General features: G+C 43.7%; 1 protein-coding gene across 7 annotated transcripts in view; it reads left to right on the forward strand.

The window, feature by feature from the left end:
- Positions 1-4,502: 4,502 nt before the first annotated feature.
- SPTB (spectrin beta, erythrocytic) overlaps positions 4,503-19,228 on the forward strand; it is a 154,504-nt gene continuing 139,778 nt past the window's right edge. For 2 of the 7 annotated variants that reach the window (XM_084804316.1, XM_084804347.1), the window contains exons 1-2: positions 4,585-4,763; positions 5,049-5,205. The gene's annotated coding sequence lies outside the window, so the exon portion shown is untranslated. The other 5 variants (XM_084804291.1, XM_084804337.1, XM_084804308.1 and 2 more) reach the window with 4 other exon arrangements.

The following is a 19,228-nucleotide window of genomic DNA, read 5'->3' on the forward strand; positions in this document are numbered from 1 at the left end:
GAGATGTATTGTCCAGTTCTTTCTCAACTCCATAACTATACTTGTATGGTGATTCCCCTATACAGTTTAAGACTCCTTTTCCTCAACTTGGCAGTGTTGGACTAATCTGAAAAAATGCCAGGTTATTAAGGGCACAGCCCTATGTACATTTAGACAGCAATAAGTCCTAAAACTCCCAGCGTGCCTGTCAACATGGCTGGCTGGAGCATGCTGGGAGCTGTAGGATTTTTTTTCTGTCTAAACATGTATAGGGTTGTGCCATAAATAGCTGAGATAATAAAACTGCTGGTTGCTGGACTCAACTTTGGTCTCCTCTTGTCGTTTGACCTGATCATGTGGTACAGGGTGCTGCTCACACATTATTGAAGCAAATGCACATGTATATCTTGTGTACACACACACACACATTGACATCCATGCTCAAATTGTATAAACCTTTGCAGGCCCTCTGCACTGGTGTAGCCAGGAACACCAGAGATGGGGCCTCTTTGGCTGCAGGGCCTTAAGATGTTTCCTGTATCGTCTTGACCAGGGATGGCTGACTTCAAACTTGCATGGTTTATTTCATTCTTTAAAAAAAGGGAGTGGGGGTGGAGAATGGCAGGATGAATGGCTATGTGTGAATGGATGAATCTATATGCTATGCAATAATCCTGAATTAAGAAAGGTAGAATCAGTGGATAAAGAAACAAAACACTGAGCAGAAATGAGACAAACTGAGTGTGAATGGGGAAGTGGAAACACAACATTTTTATTATAATCTCAAAGAAAGAAACAAAGAAAAGGCTCACAATAGATTCATGCAGAAATCCAGTTATGGAGTTTGTCAAATATATATTTGAATATATTAAGATTTAAAAAGAGATGCATGATTTTTATACCAGTAATATTAACTATGCAGACCCTCTTGTTGTTGTTGTAGTTGTTGTTCAGTCGTTCAGTCGTGTCCGACTCTTCGTGACCCCATGGACCATAGCACGCCAGGCCTTCCTGTCTACATAGTTCTATTTCTTGGGCTCCAAGATCACCGCAGTCGGTGACTGTAGCCATGAAATTAAAAGATGTTTGCTCCTTGGGAGGAAAGCCATGGCAAACCTAGACAGCATAGTAAGAAGCAGAGACATCACCTTGCCGACAAAGGTCCGTATAATCAAAGCTATGGTTTTCCCAGTAGCAACGTATGGCTGTGAGAGCTGGACTGTAAGGAAGGCTGAGCGCCGAAGAATCGATGCTTTCGAACTGTGGTGCTGGATAAGACTCTTACGAGTCCCCTGGACTGCAAGGAGGTCAAATCAGTCCATCCTAAAGGAAATCACCCCTGAGTGCTCATTGGAAGGACAGATACTGAAGCTGAAGCTCAAATATTTTGGCCACCTAATGCGAAGAGAGAAGTCACTGGAAAAGACCCTGATGCTGGGAAAGATTGAAGGCAAAAGAAGGGGACGGTAGAGGATGAGATGGCTAGATAGTATCACCGATGCAATGAACATGAACTTGAGCACACTGCGGGAGAGAATGGAGGACAGGAAGGCCTGGCGTACTATGGTCCATGGGGTCACGAAGAGTCGGACACAACAAGAAGAATGGAAACTTGGGGCAGTATCCAATTGGACATTAGCACTAACGTAAATTACGTTGCCTTAGCATAAGGGACCTCTAGCACAATGCCAGTAGTGTTTGCTGGCATTATGGGTTTTCTATGGAAACCCGTCGCACCAGCAAACACAACTGGTTTTGTACTAGAGATCCTTTTCACCAGCACAGTGTAATTTATGTTACTGCTAGTGTCTCATTGGATACTGCCCTTGGAATTACTGTGGGTAGCTTCCTAAAAATATTAGTATAGAAAATACTCCCTATATCAACATCTGAATAAAGCTCTGTGGACATTAAAAAGTATTTAAAATGTATCTACAACATCTCCCCCAAAGCAAAAATAATCAGAATAGTGGCTGTGTTCATCAGGGACTGCTTGGTAAACAGGGACATGTGGAACATAGGGGAATTTTATCAAGTCCCTGGTAGGTTGCCATACATGATTCTTCTTATATCATTGCTTATCCACCATGAATTATGTGTCTTATTTGTGTACTTCTGAGCCACTGATATAAATTTAATTTCTGTCTGAATGTGATTAGGTCTAGGGCCTTAAATCTTTCTTTGTTAGGCTTTGCAAATAAGTCAGATTTATTATTAGGATTAGGGTGCAATCCTATTCAGATAGGTGACTGCCTCTGAGCTTGGGGGCGACTGCCTATCCAATGCAGGGCAGGAGAAGTACGGAGGGGATTGTTCCCTCAGCTCTCTTCCTGCCCTGCATTTTTGGCTAGACAGCCAATTGCGGCTGTCTAGCCCTGGGATGTGTCGTACAGGCATTTCCGTCCTCCCTGCCCCGGAACGCCTCCCGGAACTCCCCTTTTCGGCTGCTCCCTGCTATTCTTGTGAGCTCCTCTTCCATGCTCCTCTTGTGGGGAGGCGGCGCGGAAGTGTGGGGAGGTCGGTTCTCCTGGAACTGACCACGGAGCGCGGGCTCTGACATTGGTTCCTGGAAAACAAGATATCCTATGGCTGTCTAGCCGCTGTCTAGTGGCTGTAGGATTGCTCCCTCAATTCACCAGCAAAATGCTGCAATACATCTTAGTTACAAGCTTTGCAGAGGGAATGTTGAAAATGTTTTGAGGACTAAAACAGGGTTTTGGATTTCTATCCCCCTCCAAGTCCAGTTGAGTTTCAGTTGACTTTAAGCTTTGAAAAAGTTGGGGTTAACATAATATGGGCTATGAACCTGCCCTGTTTTTTAATTCTCTCAGCAAGCTAATAAGTATCTGAATAGTACCTTGGGTTGGAAGGGAGTGACAAAATAGTCCATTGTTTTCTATGAACTCTTATCCAAAGACATGAGGGGTAGTATCCAATGTTAGTCCTACATAGAGTAGACCCACTGAAATACATGTGACTAATTTAAGTCGCATTAATTTCAATAGGTCTACTCTATGTAGGACCAACATTGGATACTACCCGAGGTTTTCCACGTTTGCTCTAAGTAGGCATTCGAAGCTCAAAATGTTTGCATGTTTAAAAAGAAATCTTCCAATGTTGTATCGAAGCAAATATTTCTTATACACATAAATATCTTAATGTGTTTCTTATACAAAGCTTTTAAAGTTGCAATAAAGAACATTATTGAAAAGCAAGCACACGTTCCCCTAACGCCCTAGCTAAAGGACATTAGTGTGTATGTGTTATTTTTGCTGTTCCTGACTCAAAAATAAAGCTAATTAGGTAATCGTTGAAATTGCCGCCGATCGCCTGCTACATCTCTCTTCAAGCAATAACCGAAGAAAGGAACTAACTTTCTTCAGGCGAACGAGATTTGCTGATTTGGAGAAGGACCAACAGTGACTGTAAACGACAGCCTTGCTGCCACTTGGGTGGTGAGTAAACCGCCCTGCCTCCCTTCCCGCTTGCTCACTTCGCTGTGTGGAGTTCTCTCGATATGGAGCATTTTTCAATCGCCGGCAGCGCCCCTTTTAGTTTTGCTCTGCGCCTGCGGTAGTGGCTGTTTTATTTGCAGGCTGAGGTGATCCGTTACTTTTGTTGTTATTGTGGTGGTGCTTTCGCTCCTATGCGGAACCGATTACTCGCAAGCTGAGGGCAGAGCGAGCAAATGAGAGCGCAGCTTCATTGATCTCATCCTGACCTGGGAATTCCTTCGGTCAAGAAAGAAAACTTGCTTCCAGTGGCCTGGCTACAAATACACGCCGCTTGTGATCGCTTCCGTTTTTTTCTCTCCGCTTGCTGAGGAAAAAAGGCGGGAAAGATGTAAGGAATGAAATATCGGCGGGCAAGTGCGTGTGGGGACTCCGAACTACCAATTTTGCAACAGGGGTTTTCAGTAAATGGGACTCTTTTCAGGCATTCATACGAGCATTCAGCTGAAGCAGGCATACGGGGAGTCACTGAACGACCCCGTTATCGGCACCGGGCAGCAGAGCGGGCCCTTTGGCCGTGTGGGCTACAGGCGACGAAAGAGCCACAACGTTTCCCGTCAGCCACCTAAAGGAGCGGCGCGTACTCCTGCGAGAGGCGGGAGCGGGAGCCGAGCCCAGCCCTGCCTCCCGCCCTCCTTCCAGTCATTAGCCCAGGGCAGCCCGGACGGTGCCCGCCGCACTACAGCAACCCCGCTGGACGCCACATAATCCTCCCCCCCCCCGGCATTCATCCCGCCTGAGCGGGAGGACAGTGTGGTGCTCTGGGGCGCTTCCGCTTGTCCCCCCTTTCCTGTTTGGCCGTGGCTCCTGCAGCCTGGAGCGCGGCTTTTGGCCTCACGCCGGGGGCAGCCGTAGGGAGACGCTCTCCCTTGCCCCGCGCTGGGTGTGGTCCGGCCCTAGGGGCTCCCTCGGCGGCCGGGCGCGCCAGCACAGCAGGGGGGACCGGCGGCGGCTGGCTGGGCTGGGCATCGCCAGGTGCCGCTGCTGGCGCTGGCCTGGGGGGGCCGCTGTGCTGCATTGCAGGGCGAGCGCCTCCTCCTCCCTCTCCCGCCTCCTCCCTCTCCTTTCCCTCCCCTGGAGGGAGCGGGGCTATCTGGGCCGGGCAGCAGAGCTGTCCCTGGGCAGGAATGTCCCTGCTTGCCCAGATAATGTTATTTATATCGCCGGCTGGCAGGGCGGCTCCGCTCAACGCTCCCAGGACCACACCGCCCCCCTTGGGGCTCTGTCTCGCCGCTACCCCGCGCTCGCTGCTGCTGCTGCTGCCCTAGACAGGTGAGTCGGTGAGAAGCGCAGCTGGGCACCTGAGGGATGGAGTCGTGCAGGTGGTGGGGCGGGGTGGAGGGCGGTCTTTCCTAGGCTAGAGGTTTCGATGTCGCAGGCATCCCTCTTTCCACAGCAGGCTGGAGTAGGCTATTTATGGCAGCGTGCACGCGTTGTGGGGAGAGACACCGAGGGGCGAAGTGGGAGGGAAAGGGGGGCAGTTCTAATTTCCCCCTTCCAAGAGGCTGGCACTAGGATTCGGACAGCGGAGGAGTTATATTCTCGATTGCCCCCTAGATCCGACCGAAGGTTGAGGGGAAAGGCTCGGAAGAAGGCAAAGTTACGAGTTTGCGTCTCTGTAAATCTGTCTCTTGCAACATCTTTGAACAGTCCCATTCCCATGAGCAGCACACCTGGAAGTGGATTTTCGAAAGGGAGCAGTAAGATCATAGTGGTGGGTAACCTTTCCCAAACTCCTGGCTATGTCTCCATAGTCCAGACACTATGCTGATGGGCGCGAAGGTAGAGTTGTGATCGATTGTGGGCTACAAGGCAGCTTGGCTGCTTAAATTCAACCTTTCTCCTGCTAAACAAACAAAACATGGTGTCTTGTGGCGCCTTCCAGACTAACAAATGTTTTGTGCCACAGTGTTCTGTTGCTGCAACAGACTAAGAGACTATACACGTTCTTGGATTTGCCTCTTACACAGTTGCCCCCGGGAGCCTCATTAGATTTCTGACTAATGCTGCCCTGTGTGGAGGTGTATATCCCAAACCTGGAAAGGAGTGGTAGGTGACGCAATCTTGTCTCGTATTACATAATTGTAATACTTGATTCATGATCTTCAGCAATGGAGCATCTCTTATTTCGTTTGGGGAATCCAGTGATTGTCAGGAACACATGGAGGAAATGTGTGGATAGTATGGGCTGATGTAAGCAAGTTGTGGTAGCTTTGTGTCATTCGATGGATGCAAACAGTGTTCTACATTGTAAATATAGCTTTCTTCATCAATTCACTTTCATAAAAAGTGTTTACAGATAAGGTAAGGACAGAGCCTCCTGTGCTGATACACTACATAAAACCAGTTAAGATTAATCTGTTTTCAGTATTCCAGTGTTTCTTGTTTTTTGCACATGACACAACTCCTCATCTCTATATTAGAATTCTTACCTGAATGTGGCAACATAACATTTTGTTTATTGTATTTCGGAGCCCTTGCATTAGTCGGTCTTCACAATGAGCATAAGTAAGCAAACTGAAGTTGCAAGTTATTCTCCCCCCTCCCCATCAGACACAGTAGCAGGATGAGATTACTCTGTAAGTCACATTCTGTGAACAGAATAGAAACCATAGCAAAGATGTTATATTTTATTGAACCAACAATGATTTAAAACTTTTTGCCTTCTTTTATAGAAATTGTACATGTACTTCATTTTATCAAAGTGGATTTAAAAATGAATAATTGGGTCCCAGGCTGAAGCCTAAAACCTCATCTTGACTTGTAGTCTACATAGTTTATGAAGTGTTGTCTTAATGTGTTGGATGGTTTAATACCTGTCTGTCTGGAGACATATATTGTTCATTCTGAAGGGTTTTGGTTTCTTTACAGTATCTCCAGTGTGCAGGACAGCAGAGCCTTGAAATGGACAAATAATGGACAAAGAGTATTTGTTCGGTCTGCAGGGGAATCTAGTGTTGCAACTTCTGTCTGTTCATGTATATTGGTGTGACAAATACTAATAAGACTGTATCAATGTTGATGCTGAACAGTTCCTAGCCTGCACATTGCACAGTTTTCTATTTCCTATTTGATGATAGAGTCATGCCTCTCCTGGGATATTTTCTGGGTTTTGAAAAGATTGGGGGGGGGGTATGGAATTTTGGTGGTTCTAATAAAGGTATTTCTTGACTGGATTTTGGATTTCTTCCTCATGGACCAGCACAGCTATCTTTTTTTTAAAGGGGTGATTAGACAAATATCAAGAACTGTTGATTTAACTAATATATTAAGTAACCTTGAGTATGAGATAACCTAGGCACAGTATGATACAGTTTGTGGGTGTTTCAAGAATTTAACTGTTACAGTTTAATTCTGTTCATGTTTACTTGGAAGTAATTCCCACTGAGCTAATAAGTAAGTTTAAGATTGCTGCTTTGGATTGTGATTGCAAAGGAGAAATTATTCATGACATTGATGGAACTTGCTCCCATGTACATGTGTTTTGGGTAAAGAACTGAGCCACACACACAAATTAATGAGTTATGTTAATTGAGCTTTAGTTTGATTATGTTTTTGTGGTGTGTGGGTTAACACAAATGGAGAGATGGTGGAGGTCTGGCTCTCGCTGCCTGTTAGAGTTAGTTCTCCTTTTTTATGACACTGCTTTATATAAATATCCCTGTCAAGCACAGGAATGCATCTTCTTTATACCTCTCCATTACCTGCAGGCAGCCATCAAGAATTTTTCTTGCAAAAGTTATAAAATCTCTGTTCTGGGATTTAGTCAAATTAGGCTAAAGGTGATGATGGGAAGGTTTCTCTCACAGTCTTTTAAAACATATTTCTCCTGAATATATATTGTTGGAAAAAGTAGGTCCAGCAGTAAGGCTGTTGCTAAATCCCCACCTCTATTAGTTAGGGGGGAAAAGGCTTAAGTGAAGTTCAGTGTATAATCTATGGTATCATGGGGAAGATAACTGTCAATGTTTACTAATATAGAAAAAAAATGATTGGATACTTTGCTATCTGTGAATTGTGCTCAATGTATCAGAATGTAGAAAGAGGGCAGCAGTATATAGATGAAAGATATGGGATTTTTGTGTGTGAAATTTGTCCTTTGTTAGCCTAAATATTCTTTAGGTCTAACAGTAGTTAGCGGTGGAGTCTTGCGTCTCTATGGGCTGTGCTATTATTAGCTTCTTTTCTTTCTAGTACCAACCAATTGTATATGACATGCCTAAAAAATCCTATTCTTAGTTCTTATGTCTTGTTCTTTGTTACGGTGTATAATCCATTCACAGTACCCAGACCAACCTTCTTTGCCAGGCCATCTTGTGCTCCCACCACAGTCAGCACCGAGTCCCATCATCTGCCTCTTAGCCCATCTGTCTTGACAGAACCTAATCCAGCTACTTGGAAATTACCCTGATGTGGGATCGATCTATCTATCTATCTATCTATCTATCTATCTATCTATCTATCTTCTGCTCATTCGTTTGTTATCTATAAAATACTCCTGTGTATAAAGTTGTCCTATAGCCATTTTGTGTCACACAGGGTGCTGTGTTAACATTCCCCCAAACCCTGGCAAACTGCAGGCACATCAGGAGTTGGGCAGCCACACAGCCTTACTTCTTCCAATGGTACTGCTGTGACTGGCAAGGGGGACTGCTAAGGTACTGCAGTATTTGGTTCCTGACTGGAATTGTGACTGGAAAGAGTTCTTGGCTTTAAGTGATTGCAACAGGGCTAAGGTCAATCATATATGAGCCATTTCTCCATGAAGAGAAAAAAATAATAATATAAAGTGTCATTAAATAAGAATGTACTCAGGAATGTAGGTTAGGGTTAGTCAATCAGCACCATATTTGCTGAATGTATGCTTATATCTCACCCTTACAGAATATAAGAAGCTGCCTTCTACTTATCCATCTAGTCCAGAATTGTGTACTCTGACTACATCAGCTGTGTGGGGTTTCAGGCAGACCCTGCTATTTGATGTTTGTTACTGGAGATGTTAGGGATTGAGTTCTGGGATGTTATCCATGCAAAAAAAAAAAAAGCGCACTGCCCTCTGAGCTACGTTTCTTCCCCTCCAAGGAGCTCAGTGCAGACTAAAGCCATATTGGTTAGACCCCAACTTAGTCAATAATTTTTTTTAGTGCAAAGGCTGTATTTTTTGTTGTCTTTTACTGGACACTTTGTGTCTCTGGTAAAGTCTGCCTCCAGGCTCATACTTTAGCCTTGAGTCTCGCACAACCATCCATCAAGAATGAAACACTCGTCGTAAAGCAGGGTGTGTGTTGGCATGCAATGTAATTCAGTATATCTCATACATGTGATTGCATCTGTTTCACTTTGCAACCGTAGAGAACATTTTTTGAACCCAGGACACAGAAAGATATGTGTTTGACTTTCCACTGGTTTTGTTATGACTCAGTTTGTATTTTATTAATGGTCATTTCTTGGTATAATATAGTTTTCAATGAATAAATTATTTTACTGAACTATTCTGAGCACTATTTTTCATATATGGTTTGGAATATAAGTTTTACAGTGAAATTAGAGTTGTAGAAAATGCAAACTCCAGATGAAGACTCACATATGGAAATAGCTTAGGCTGTGCAGGTTATTTTTTTCTTTTGTCTCCCTTTTTTAGGGCTGGCCTTCATGACTGAGCCCAAACCCTTATTTCTGATGCTGATCCTGTGCTGGAGCCTCCTGTGTAAGGTTGTGGAGTTCTCACAGATTTCACGGTGTGAGCTGCATTGTACTGAAACTAGGAAATCCATGCCAGTTTTTTTTTTTTTAAGTTCTCCTTTCTTTTGCTTTCAAAGGAGGATTGTATAAAATAATTGCAAGCTTATATTGTTGCCTTGTTTTAACATTCAAATTTTAAGTAGTTGACATAGTAAAAATTAAGGCTGAAGCCCCACTATTGCACATTTAAGAAGTGGCCTGAAACAAGCATAAAATACACATTATGGCAAAGCAAGGAACTACTGATTATTAGCTCACTGCTGTCTCAATCCAATTAAAGTTGCCCAGTTTGATACTGGCCAGTACACCATTCTCTTAAGTGCTGTGTCCTTTTTCTTATTGGAGAATCCATACCTGCCTCTCTCCTTCCTTCACATGTTTTAGAGGCAGAGGTGTTGTGTTCCTCAGGGAATCTGGAAATATTCCTATTCTGGGAGATGAAGTAGATGTAATGTGGGAGTTGTTTTTATTGGAATTCTGCATGGTGTTTTTTTTTCTGTCTTACAAAGCAACTGGGGGTGAGGGGAGATTTGGATTGGGGCTGTGATGTGAGGAAGGAGGATCTAACCTTTTGTTCTGTCCTGTGACCCCAATCCAAATCACCCCCTGAAACTGCTATTAGGCACATTGTGCCTGGTAAGGTTTCTTCTCCATGGGTAATAACAACTTTGGGAACGGATTTCACATGGGAGAACAGGTTCAAAGGATTAGATCCCCTTTCCTTTATCCCGCTGACACGAACCAAATAATCTTCCCCCCTCCTGCAGCTGTTTAAAAAAACAAAAAACAACCATGGACAATTCCAGTCACAGAACTCCCATGTAACATAATATGCAGGGTGCTTCCAGACGAGGATTTCATTGTGCAATCATCCTGTCTCATTCTTGAACGCTGGGGGGGGGGGGTGTCTATATAGTGTTGTCTTCCATTTGTGACTGTCCTGTGTTTTCTCACCGCTTCTTCCATCTTTTTCTTTAAAAGATTAAATATAAAACATTATATAAATTGCATAGTACATAGTACTATAATACTGTAGTGCAAAGGTGTTAATACCAAAGGTAATATAGACCAAATTGTATACAACCAACAATAAATGGATTTTTAAGAAAATAAAATATATAGATGAATACACATATAAATATCTGTATCACTGCCATAGTAGTAAAACACAAATAATCACAGTGTTTACAAAAGAAAAACTCTTATTCTGATCAATATCAGTATAAAAATTGTACCTTCATTTCATAAAATAAAAGGAGACCAACTAATATTAACTTTAAAATAAATTGTTGCTGTCTTTTTTATTAACACAGAAAATCTGTAAAGTGGGGGGAAGATGGAATTGCTGCACAGCCTCTTTTGATTGGTAGCTGCTAACTTTCTTGAGGCTTGTGTATAGGCTTGTGTATAGGATGCTTGAGAATTAGATGTGTCTAGTTCTCTTTGTACAACGAGAGTACAGGATGAAGCTATGCTGCTAATCTCATCAATGGACTGAGCTCCCTAATACAGGCCAACACAATGTGTGACTTGTCAAGTCAAACATAACCCACCCGTTTTGAATTGTGAACTGCCAAATGCTTGACAACACTCCTCCCTCCCTGTTTTTGCACTCCCAGACAGGCAGCAAAAACAGGTGGTTACTTTCTCTGATAGGGTAGTATACATGGATATCGAGCTGTATTTGGCTTGGTGAGTCATATGTTGCACAGACCTTCAGTTTATATATGAGAGAAAGAAACTATCTGATTTATTTATTTATTTATTACATTTATTAATTGCCCATCTGGCTGGTCACCCAGCCACTCTGGGCGATGTACAACATTAAAAACAGTTCAAAACAATAAAATTCAACATTAAAGCATCACATTTCTAAAATTACTCTAATCAACCCCAAATGCCTGCCTCAACAACCACGTTTTTACTGCGTGGTGGACGCTCATTAAAGAGGGGGCATGGCGGAGTTCCCTAGGGAGGGAGTTCCACAGAGTGGGGGCCACCACAGAGAAGGCCCTCTCCCTCGTCCTCACCAGCCTAGCTGTCCTGGCTAATGGGACAGAGAGCAGGCCATCCGAGGCTGATCTTGTTGAGCGGCCTATCTGGTGTTGCTGGAGGCGCTCCTTGAGGTAGGCTGGGCCGTATAGGGTTTTAAAGGTCAAAACCAACACCTTGAATTTGGCCCGGAAAACAACTGGTAGCCAGTGCAGCTCCTTCAGCACTGGAGTGATGTGATCTCGCTGGTGGCTGCCTTTAATCAGGCGAGCCACTGCGTTCTGTACCAGCTGCAGCTTCTGAACCGTCTTCAAGGGTAACCCCACGTAGAGCGCATTACAGTAGTCTAAATGAGAGGAGACCAGGGCATGCACTACCAATGGGAGAAGATCGTTGGGAAGGTAGGGGCGTAGCCGCCATATCAGATGGAGTTGGTACAGCGCTGTCCGGCTCACAGCTGACACCTGAGCCTCCATGGACAGCTGGGAGTCTAAGATGACCCCCAAGCTACGGACCTGGTCTTTCAAGGGTAGCCGTACCCCATTCAACACCAGATCAACATGCCCCAACCTCCTCTTGTCTCCCACCATAGAATCATAGAATAGTAGGGTTGGAAGGGGCCTACAAGGCCATCGAGTCCAACCCCCTGCTCAATGCAGGAATCCAAGTCAGAGCATCCCTGACAAATGGCTGTCCAGCCTCGTCTTGAAGGCCTCCAGTGTGGGAGAGCCCACCACCTCCCCAGGTAATCGGTTCCATTGTCGTATTGCTCTTACAGTCAGGAAGTTTTTCCTGATGTTCAGCCGGAATCTGGCTTCCTGTAACTTGAGCCCATTATTCCGTGTCCTGCACTCTGGGATGATCAAGAAGAGATCCTGGCCTTCTTCTCTGTGACAACCTTTCAAATACTTGAAGAGTGCTATCATATCTCCCCTCAGTCTTCTCTTCTCAAGGCTAAACATGCCCAGTTCTTTCAGTCTCTCTTCATAGGGCTTTGTTTCCAGTCCCCTGATCATCTTTGTTGCCCTCCTCTGAACCCTCTCCAGTTTGTCTGCATCCTTCTTCAAGTGTGGTGCCCAGAACTGGACACAGTACTCCAGGTGAGGCCTAACCAGTGCTGAGTAGAGGGGAACTAGTACTTCCCGGGATTTGGAAGCGATGCTTCTATGAATGCAGCCCAAAATAGCATTGGCCTTTTTTGCAGCCACATCACATTGTTGGCTCATATTCAGCTTGTGATCGACAACAATTCCAAGATCCTTCTTGCTTGTAGTGTGGAGGTACACCAAAAAGTGTACTTTTTGTACACTTTTTGTGTGTACTTTTTGTACACTTTTTGTGTGTACTTTTTGTACACACCAAAAGTACCTCGTTCTTGTCAGGGTTCAGCTTCAGGTTATTCCTCCCCATCCAGCCACTCACCGTCTCCAGACATTTGGACAGGGATTCTACGGCCAACCTTGGTGAAGATTTGAACAAGAGGTAGAGCTGCATGTCATCCGCATACTGATGATACTGCACCCCAAACCTCCTGATGATAGCCCCCAGCGGCTTCACATAGATGTTAAATAGCATCGGGGAGAGGATGGAACTCTGTGGCATCCCACAAGTGAGCAGCCATGGGTGTGAAACCTCCTCTCCCAGTGCTATCCTCTGGTACCTGCTGGAGAGGAAGGACCAGAACCACTGTAATACGGTGTCTCCAATGCCCAACCCCTCCAGGCAGTCCAGGAGGACACCGTGGTCAATGGTATCAAAACCCGCTGAGAGGTCGAGGAGAACAAGGAAGGAACATTCACCCCTATCCAGAGCCCTCCTCATATCATCCACCGTGGCGACCAAGGCCGTTATTTATCAGATAAGTGGTTTCTCAGTTATCCGTATGCAAGAAATTCAAGGGATTTCATATTTAGTCAGTCTAGCTGAACATCACTTATCATCTAGAATGCTTATCCAGAAGGATCATGCATTGCATTCAGAAATATTCGTGGAGTGTTAGCCATGCAATTATAATATTTCGAGGCACTAATATTTTATAGCAATACCTGAGCACCATTTCTTCTTCTGGCTATTTCTCTGATCAAGAATCCATCCCCTCTATGAATGAGTTTAATGCAAAAGTATGGAAGTCCTTGATGACAAGGGAGCTCTGTGCATGTACTGAAATACCTGAAAGAACTTTTTTCCTGCCAAAGGCATGCTCACTTAGCCTCAACAGGAACTAGTTGCCCACCATGTGGGATCAAAAATCATGAACCACATCACAAAATCCTGAGTTGTATCTGTTACCCACCCCAATATTTCCCTCTTATCCCCCCTCCCTGCAAAGATGTGCAGCTCCTCCACCTAATTCTGTAGTGTATCATGCATATGTTTAAATTAGCATAGAATGAATAATGAATACAGGCACTGATACAACTTGTGGGTACCACGTATAGTAAATGAGCAATTTGACCTCTGAAATTGCCCTGTGCAGATTTGCCCTTCTGTTGTGCTAACAGTGTACGAACTGCTTCATCAAGTCATCAATATGAAAGAGTGCTCACTAATGTGCAAAAGTGGCTAAAAATAATATTATACAAGGCTTCTGGTCTTGATAGGAAGGCTCCAGATTATGTAGAGGCCATCCTCTGTCTCACCTCTGGCTTGCTGAGCTTGATCTCTATCACCCGTCCCTTATATTTAAAATGAATGTATCCCCATGCACTTGCTGTTGATATGGCTTCCTCTGCAATGTCTAAAAGCGTTTCAGTGTCCAATTGCTCACTTGCCCTCATCTATAGTATTCATTTTTACAGGGATAAATTAAAACATTTATTTCCATCATAGTTTTCTTTAATGGAATTATAACCCTTTTGGAACTGGACAAGCTAAATGAATTGAAGTGTTTACATCTGCTGTTGGCAGACTTTAACCACTATAGTTCCCTTTTGAACTCCTTCCAATTTTACAGATTCAGTAAAATGTGGAACACAGAACTCATACAATTTTCTGGTAGCTATCTTACCAATGTTATAAACATTAAAAATGTTTATGTTCTAATTATTCCATGTTATTACAACCAGAGACCACATTCCTCTCTTTGGCTACACCGTTGCATTGGAAACTCACATGACCCACTCTGAATTACCTCTGGTGTTGTAAATTCCTTGATGCTCCCCTGGTTTAATAAACCATCTTTGTGCATCTGTATTGATAGCTTGCTATGACACAAGTTTTTTTTTCATACCTGTCTGAACTGTTGCACCTTTTTAGATTTTAGCCTTTATGGTTGAAGGTTAATGTGTGAAATGTTTGGGCAGTATTTGTAAAGGCCCCAAGGGTTCACAAAATGGACTGCCTCTCCTTTTCATCGAGTCAGATCTTCCTAGCGGGGATCTTTACAACAACGGAATGAGAAGTACGTTGGAGTATTATCCGGATTTTCATGGAATCGGCTTTGGTCTGTCAGGGACACACGAAGCAAGAAAAGCCAAGTGCACCATACCTTTAAAATCCAGTTTTCACAGGTCACACAGCACTTGAAAGGACCATACTTCCAGGTTGGGTGTGGGGAGTAGAACAGAACCTCATCAATCAGGCAGGGGCTGCTTGACCAATGAGAGAGGCTCGTTTCCCAGCCCATGTCCAGGCTCCCCCTGGTACTACATTATTATGAATGGAGAGTAACTAATTCACAATTATGAAAGCTAGAAGCAACCTAGTTATCCAGTACAGCATCTGAAGGCTCCCTATGAGAGTACCACCCCAATTTTGCCCCAGTCTAGCAAACTGTCACAGAGTTATTGCTCCCCACTTTCCCCAATGTGCACACTTTTCAACAAAGAAGCCAAAATCTCCAATTATCCAGTGCAGCATCTGAAGGCTCCCTATGAGAGCATTCCACCACCGCAATTTCGGCCCCTTTCCAGCAACTACTGTGGAGTTATTGCTCCCATCCCCTTTTTCCCAATGTGTGCAGTGTTCCATGAAGAAGCCAAAATCCCCAATTATCCATTACAGCATCTGAAGGCTCTGTATGAGAGCAGTCCACAACCCCAGTTTTGCCCCATTCCAGTAAATTGTTGCAGAGTTATAGCTTCCAACCCCCATTTATCCTTCCCTGGGCACTTCTCCCTGCTTGCAGTGACAGGCTTCTCAGCTCCCATGATCCTGGTAGATCGTTACTACATTTAAGCCCTTATGTGCATAAGGGCTTATGCCCTTGAGTCCTTACAGCAAGCATCACAGAGAAGCGAAGTTATCATCACAGAGAAGTGACATCAGAGAAGTGCATAATCACAGAGGCTAATTACCCCCACTGGCGAAAAGGAAGTGCAGGGCGATTCTGAAGGCTCAAAAGCAAGCTCCAGGACTTTGATGTATTGGAAAGGCAGGTGAGTTACTCTATTTACCTAGTTTACCAAGCCAAGTGAAAGGCACACCCCTAGGAATGCCTCCATCATACCGAATGTAAAGCAGAGGGATGGGCACACAGCAGCTGACCTGTAGGGAGCCAAATTAAAGGAAAAGCAATGGAGTAAAAGTACTCTGCAAAAATGCGGCTTCTCCACAGGTAAACTCCGGGGTGGCTGCAGAGTGGCCACGACGCCATGTGTCCCTAACGACTTTAAGCCACACCAGCATCGGAGAAAGCCTCCCATGTAGACAGGCCCTTAGTCACATTCCCACCTGCCTTACCTACCTGAACCAATTCCAGACATCAGCTTTAATCCAAAGGTGCCTTTCTAGTAGCAAAAGCACTATTTCCTATCTAGCAGAAAAGCATTGCATGAGAACAGTGGCCTCAAATCTAGATAAGTTGTTTTGTTTGTTTGAGCTCTTGCATAAGATTTTACACAAATTCTTTCTCAAGATATTTTAATGGTCCACTAATTTTTATATTTTACAACCAGTATTTTCCACCACGTTTCTCATGCAGCATCACCCTCACCCCCCTGATACATTGTGGCACTGCAGTGTGAGATGTCTTCCGTGACATTCTCAGAGCAGCACTACTACATTTTCTTCTTCCAGTCATGGATCTTTGGATCCAAACTAGATGTTAAGGGGGCAGGGAGGGGGGCAGAATGTGCAAATTCTGCAGAAACTCAAACATCATTTTCAAAATAAAACATGCACCAGATCTGTGCAACTTAAGTGTTAGATAAATAGTATTTGTATTTTTATTTACCATGGAAATTGAATTCCTTTACTGGTTTTTTTAATGTTATTTGGGATGGGGTATATGGACAAGTATTAAGACTGCTGTGTTTAATATGTGCTAACTTCAAGTACTCGGATCTACTTTGGGATTTCACATGAAGAGATTGGCTTGAAAAACAAAAGCTTTCATACAAAGTACATGATTGTCTGATTTCTGACCATATTCAGAGTTCTCCTCTGATCCTGCAAGAACTCAATGCTTTTGTTGTGGTTGTCACCTCAGAACTGGTGGGCCATGTGGGCCATCCATTACCATGCTGCTTGGCTTTTAGTTAAGGATTTTGCTTTCAGATCCTGGTGTTACTGATTAATCCTTGGCAGGTCTTAACCTTCTTTCTTTCCTTTTATTATAAGCCTAATATTAGGCTTTTAAAACCAGCCAGTTAAATAACGTCTAAAGCAGGGGCGGGGAGCCTGTGGTCCTCTGGATGTTGTTGGACTCCAGCTCCCATCATCCCTGACCATTGGGCATGCTGTCTGGGAATTGGGGCTCAACAACATCTGGAGGGCAACAAGTCCTTGGTCTGAAGCAACATCCCTATACTACTTTAACCCTGAGGACCAAAAATGAGATGTTATCAAAAACAAAAGCCCTATATCACTTTAGTAAATATCCAACTTGGGTTTTCTTTTCCAGGAGAAGGTAAGAAGAGCTAAAGAGCAGCCACCAAAAATGCTTCTTGACATAACCTTGGAACGTAGGAGAGAGCTTTTGGCTGAACTTAGAAATCATGATAGGACATAGGGGCAAAGTCTGAGTATGAGTCTACTGACACAAGGGTCTAGGTCTCACCAGTTATTTGTACCAATCTGGGCAAACAACCTGTGCTATGGGACCTGCTTTCCTTGATGTGTATGGATCTTGAACAGACAAATACACTTGACTCCAGAGACAGAATTCTACTAGCCACTCTAATGAGATTGGGACATGTAATATAAAACAAGAAAGATGGTTGCACTGTAGTTTTTGAGAGGGTTGTGTATGGAAGGGAAAATTTCCAAGGCATTTTGTGTGTGCGTGATGCTGTTTATTTTATGTAACTGTCATCTATTTTTAGTGTAAGATGTATGTGGAGCATTCGTGTGTGTTCCATGCTGTTGCAGATTAATTGACACAGGACACTCCGATCTGTATGCCTTTTTGGAATGTACTGAATGTAGGTTAGAATTACAATATCCGCTTTGCAGTTGGTTTGCTTCTGAGAAACTGTTCTTTGTATTAACAGTTCTTAGCCCAATGCTTGCTTTGCTCACTTCTACCACAGCTCAGCAAGCACTGTCTGCTAAATTAGTACTCACCTTAGCTTTACTCTGCAGTAGTGCAGTGTCGCTGCCATGATAGATGAGTTAATATAGTCAGGAAAAATTAATCCATTTTTAACAGGGCAGGGGGGAAGTTGAGTAGTCCAGAACCGTGTAGAGACTACTTTTGCTTCATCTACCCCTCATCTTCATGGATTAATTGCCTTAGCTATGTTCCTGCTTGTCATGTCTTCCCAGGCTTCCTGTCTGTTAATTAGTTTGTATGTTTCATTTGTAACCTACCCTTCCTTCAAAGAGCTCTAAGTGGCATTTTTAAATCCTTGAAGTACCCACTGATTAGGCTGAGAGATAAAGCGACTTGCCCAAAGCCACCTAGTGAGCTTCATGGCTGAGCAGAGATTAGAAGAACACTCTCTCCACTTGGCCGCATTACCTCTCTTGTGAAAGGAGAGGGAGAACACAGCCTGTGCTCCAGAGGGGACGATGGTCTAATAGTGCCTTTACATTGATGTAGCAAATGTAGCATGTAGCTGTGGTAGGAGACCATGCGTGAATGCACGAAGGAGAGATGGTTGTCCTGAACAGCAAGACAACACTTACAGCCCAGCGCCTGTCAGAAATAAAGACACAAGCTCTGCGGGACAATAAAGCCTGATAAACCCTTAAATAATTCCCAGCTTCATTTTGTTCAATAAAACTTTAATGGCAACTGGGAGCCAAATGTGCCCCTCAGGGTGCAAGTGCTGGAAGTATGGCCTGCAGTGATAGGTAGCTTCAGTGTACATAGAGAAATGCAGTCGGAGTGAGTATATGCATAAAACAGATTAAGCCCAGAAGGTGTAAATTTCAATTAATGACAGTAATTTACTGTACAATCCTGTACTCACCTACTCAGAAGTAAGTACATTGGCTCAATAGGAATTGTAGTCCAACACATCAGGAGGGCACCATGTTGGGGACAGCTGGTGTACAGAATTGCAGCCTTAGTTTCTTTTTTAAGAAGCAACACCCATAAGTACTTCTCAATCTTCTTACCTAAAAGCTGAGCATTCTTCTTATAAAATCTAAAGGGCTTCCTAGTCTTGTACCTGGGCTGATGGGAGTTAGCTAGTTATTCTCTTTTATTTGTACCAGGAAAATGCATAAACAGGAGCTATAACATCAACGGACAATTATAGGGCTGCAGTGAAGATCTGGAAAAGGGTTGCATTTTTCAGCTGAACTGAATCCCGTTAGCCATGGTGAGCTCAAAAGATGCTTGCAATTCAATTTTCTCTCTTTTAAATAGTCAGTATGGTTAACCCCATAAAATAAATTCATTATGCACAGGGCTATAGGAGGTTGCATCTTCCATCTGAAGCCACCTGACGTTGCCATTTTTAGTTATTTTTTGCTTTTTAAGAAATATATTTTCTAGAAGTTTAAGCTCAGAAGGATTAAAGTGGCAATACTTACATTTAGCCAGATTGCCAGTCTCAAGAAGAAAGAACAAAGCTTCAGTGTCTCTTGGAAGAGGCAGGTTCTTAAATGCCATT

This window comes from Heloderma suspectum, chromosome 1, assembly GCF_057233095.1.
Source record: "Heloderma suspectum isolate Gila_16-S chromosome 1, 16-S_ref, whole genome shotgun sequence".
Lineage (NCBI taxonomy): Eukaryota > Metazoa > Chordata > Lepidosauria > Squamata > Helodermatidae > Heloderma > Heloderma suspectum.